Genomic DNA, 4,909 nt, shown 5'->3' with positions numbered 1-4,909 from the left:
CTGGGGGGGCTGCCCGCCTTCAGGGGTGCCGGGACCAGAGGCTGGGTCAGTGAGACCCAAGGTGGTGGCCTTTGCTGGTGACCAGGTCTCGTGTGCCTGGAGATGTCACGTCTCCCCTTGCACACAAGGATCATCAGGAGTGGCTGGCGGAGAAGTGGCTTCCAGCCCCGACTACACTGGGGTGGGGTCTCTGGGGTGGGGGTCAGCAATATGCATTTGGAGGAAACTGCCCAGGTGGTTCTTATGCCCAGGACATGCAGGATGCCCCGCGGACTCTGTTCCAGGTGAGGAGAGCCAGGGAAGGCACGGGACCGCGGCCAGCCACCAGGCAGACACACAGCCCAGTCCACCCCAAGCCCACCGTCCCTGCTCCCCTCCAGCCTCCACATAGCTGCAGCCAGCAGAGAGCATGTCTCCCGTGAAAGCTATGATGACCCTGGAATTGAAGCCCCACTTAGGCGTGGGGGAACATCACTTTGCTGTCCAGCAGAAATTAACAAAAATTGTCAATCAACTCTGTTTCAATAATTTTTTAAAAAAACATATATAAGGAGCATTTTATCCGAATTCTAGACAGCATATTCAGAAGCAGAGACATTACTGTGCCAACAAAGGTCCGTCTAGTCAAAGCTTTAGTTTTTCCTGTAGCCATGTATGGATGTGAGAGTTGAACCATAAAGAAAGCTGAGCGCCAAAGAACTGATGCTTCTGAACTGGCGTGCTGGAGAAGACTCTTGAGAGTCCCTTGGACTGCAAGGAGATCCAACCAATCCATCCTAAAGGAAATTAGCCCTTAATATTCATTGGAAGGACTGATGCTGAAGCTGAAACTACAATACTTTAGCCACCTGATGCAAAGAACTGACTCACTGGAAAAGACCCTGATGCTGGGAAAGATTGAGGGCAGGAGGAGAAAGGGACAACAGAGACTGAGATGGTTGGATGGCATCACCGACTCAATGGACATGAGTTTGAGCAAGCTCTGGGAGTTGGTGATGGACAGGGAGGCCTGGCATGCTGCAGTCCATAGGGTCGCAGAGTCTGACATGACTGAGCAACTGAACTGAACTGAAGGAGCATTTTCTCCAAATTCTACCCATGAATATAACTCTGACCCCTAGCCCCTAAGCCTCAGGGATGGAAGGACATTGATCTCCGCCATGATTGACCCTATCCCTCCCTAGTTGGGGTGAGGGTCCAGACTCTTGCCCAGAACCATGGTGTCCTGATCTCAGAGGTGCCCTCCTCCTGGTCATCACCCCACGAGGACTGTGCTGGAGCCTGTATCCTGGCCGGCAGGGTGGCTTCACCCCAGCCTCCCAAGTGTCCCAGGCAGTTTGGGTCCAGGGATCCTGTGAGGTGGGAGCCCCCGAGGCTAGGGCCACTGCTCCAGGAGCACTGTGTAGCCCCCGCTTGGGGCTTTCCCACCTCTCGGGGCCGACAGGCATGGCATGGCACAGCCCTCAGGGTGGCAAAGCTCCTCACCCCGCCTCCAGAACGTGACTGTCAACCTCCATCACTCCACTTGGGGAAACAAGGCTCAGAAGAGGAAGTGGCCTCAAGTACCACCTTCAGCCTCCAGATACAAACCTCCCCCGGAGGCAGGGGAGAACCCAGGAGAAAAGCAGGAACCGGCCGTCCCCTCCCGTGGACGGCCCCCCAGGAAATCCGCTTTCAGCAGAGTCACCGATGTGTTTGGCTGTGTCGAGTCTTTGTTGCGACACCCGCGCTCTTCATCACTTCTTGTGGGACCTTTCATTGCAGCCCACGGACTCTAGTTGCCGTGCGTGAGCTCAGCGGTTGGGGCGTGTGGGCCTGGTTGTCCCACGGCACACAGGGTCTTAGTTCCCGGACCAGGGATCGAACCTGCGTCTCTGCATTGCAAGGCAGAGTCCTAACCACCAGCCCACCAGAGAAGTCGCCTTGGGGATCCTTTTAATAATGTGGGAAAGTCCTCCCACCTTACGGATGGGACCCCACACTGAGGCTGAGTCGCTGCTGGGCCCCCACCAGGGAGGCAGAGCCAAAAGTGACCTCAAGAGGCCCCAGCACCCCCTGCCGTGTCTGGGGCAGACACAGCTCAGCGGCTTTCAGACTCTCCCTCCCTCCTGGAGGGCCCACCCCCAGCACCCCAGGGTTTGGGGGGTTCTCAATTCCTCCTTATTGGGCTCCATGAAGCAGGGGCTCCTTCCGCAAGAAGCCCCAGAACTGCAGCATTCTCTGGGGGCTCTCTGGACCCCTGGTCGTGGGTGTGGAAGCAGGTCACACAGCAGACGTGTGGCCCAATGGCCTGAGTGGCTGAGAGGCATTCTCTCTGCCGGGATCTCACTGCTTAGCCCCTGTCTTGTAATCTGTGGGACCCCAGGACTCTGGACCCAGACTGCTAGAGCCTGGACCCTGGAACCTGCAGGCTCCCCCAGGCAAGTACACCTTAATATCTCATCGCCCCACCCTGCCCACACCTCTCTGACCTCAGGAAAAGCCTGAACTCAGCCCGTGTCCTGAGTCAGGCTGGGAGGGGAGACAGCCCCAGGTCCCAGGAGGCCGGGGTCCCAGGGCCAAAGGCAGTGACCACCGATCTCCCACCCCAGGACCCCAGAACTGTTCTGGCCAGGACAGAGTTCCCAGGAACAGGTATGTCACTGCTTGAGCAGGCAGAGAGACATTCCTGGGAAGGGTTTGGACACTGACCTTCCTCAGGGACCGGAGGGGAGGCTGCTCAGGGCACGAGGCAGCCTGTGAACCAGGAACTGAAGGAGGTAACCCGGCACCCCCCACCCCATCCCCAGCCTGCATGAAGGTTCTAAGTCATCATTTGTTTTTATCGTGTGGGGCCACACTCACTGCTCAGGTATTTAATTATCTCAGCAGTTGGAGAACAACAAAAATAGTCAACCTAAAATATGAAATCCTGCCGAGTTTTATCTTTTTTATGAATTGCACAATTCTTCCAGAACCCCTGGACCCTTTGGTGTCTGAAAAACACCCCACCCCGACCCCCGCTGCCCTGTCTGGGATGTGGGGTGGGGGCTCAGCTGGAGCCGCCGCTCTTAGCTCTGTGGACGACAAGGCTTCTGCAGAGTGGTCCTGGGCTTGGTGATTTTGTGAACTGGTGCTTTGAGAGAAAAGGCCTAATTCTTTAAAACCCTTTTGGCAGTCACCGGAGTCATAATAAAGATAAGAAAAGCCAATGAATGCCAAGTCTGTACTATGCTGGTCACGGGGTCGAACATGTAACATGCGTGACATCATGTAAACGTCCGGAAGGGACACCCCTTCAGGACAGAGAGCTGAGTGCTGGCCGAGGGGGTCTGGTTTCCCAAGGAGGGGGCCAAGCTCCCAATCCAGAGTCCTCTGCCCCCTTTCCCAGGGCAGGAGGAGTTAAGCAGCCCCTTAGAAGCCCCTTGATCAAATGGCCTAAGAGGTAAAGAATCCGCCTGCAATGCAGGAGACCGGGGTTCGATCCCTGGGTCAGGAAGATCCCCTGGAGGAGGGCATGGCAACCCACTCCAGTATCCTTGCCTGGAGAATCCCATGGACAGAGGAGCCTGGCGGGCTACCGTCCATGGGATCGGAAAGAGTCGGACACGGCTGAGCAACTAAGTACATTCACACAGGAGCCCCTTGGCATGCGAGACCCCAGGTCGGAACGAGTCGGCTTCAGGGTGCAGACGGCCCGCTCGCTCCATCCCGCGGTTCTCAGCTCCCACCCGCCCCAACCGCATCTTCTGTTCTCTGGGTTTCCCACACTGCCTCCGCCTCCCTCAGTGAGCAGCTTCCTAGACAGCAAACCGCTGCCCACAGCTTCGCGAGTGAAACCGACCAGCCACAGCCCACACCCGCCACACACCATCAGCTGCAGAGGGGGCAGGTCCAGACAGCCAGGGACAGACCCTGTGCCCCTGAGCCCCCAGGGGTGATTCAAACCAGCCAATCCTGAGCCCACTCACCCTGACTCACCCCTCCCTTCCCACGGAAACCACAGTAAAGCCTCCGGCCCACACAGTCCTCTCCCTCTGCCGCCTGGCCTGATCACGCTTCCCCAGGTGGGGGTCCCTGGTGGCCCCCCTCCCCTGAAGAACTTGAACAGCACTCTAACCTCTTGCTGTTGCTATTCAATTGCTAAGTCACCTCTGACTCTTTGAGACCTCACAAACAGCAGCACACCAGGCTTCCCTGTCCTTTACCGTCTCCCGGAGCTTGCTCAAACTCATGTCCATTGAGTCGGTGATGCCATCCAACCATCTCATCCTCTGTTGTCCCCTTCTCCTCCTGCCCTCCATCTTGCCCAGCATCAGACAGCCTGGACACAGGCCACCGGCTGTGAACAGGCTCAGGAGACACAAGTCCAAACAAGCACACTGGTGTTTGGGCGACGGCACGAGCCGCTGGCCTCCAGCGTCCAGGAATAGCCCGCGGCTGAGAACCGCTGTGTGCTTCCGGGAGAGCGGGGGAGGGGCTGGCTCGAATCCCTCCCCACCCGCTGAGGTCTGCTGCTCTCAGCGCCGGGCCTCGGTTTCCCCATCTGCAAGCAGGGCCGGCGGCATCTCAGAGACACTTGTGTCATAAACGAGCTGCTCCGTGGAGAGCAGACAGCGTGTGACGCGCGTCGCAGGGGTGGCCGGGGCCAAGGCCCCCAGTCGGGGCAGCTAATGACGACAGATGTCTTCTCTCACTGTCCGCAGGGCAGAGTCTGAAGTCTAGGTGGCCCAGGGCTCCAGGGCGGGGCCTTCCTGCCCTTCCAGCCTCCGGGGGCTCCAGGCGCCCCTGGGCTTGCGGCTGCAGCTCTCCAGCCTCTGCCTCCGTGGGCACGTGGCCCTTCCTCCATGTGTCTTTCCTGTCCTGTCTCTTATAAGGACACCTACTGCGTTCAGGGTCCACCTGGGTGATCCGGAATGACCTCATCTCA

This window comes from Bison bison, unplaced genomic scaffold (assembly GCF_000754665.1).
Source record: "Bison bison bison isolate TAMUID 2011002044 unplaced genomic scaffold, Bison_UMD1.0 scf7180017864080, whole genome shotgun sequence".
Lineage (NCBI taxonomy): Eukaryota > Metazoa > Chordata > Mammalia > Artiodactyla > Bovidae > Bison > Bison bison.
This window is presented reverse-complemented; position numbering follows the sequence as displayed.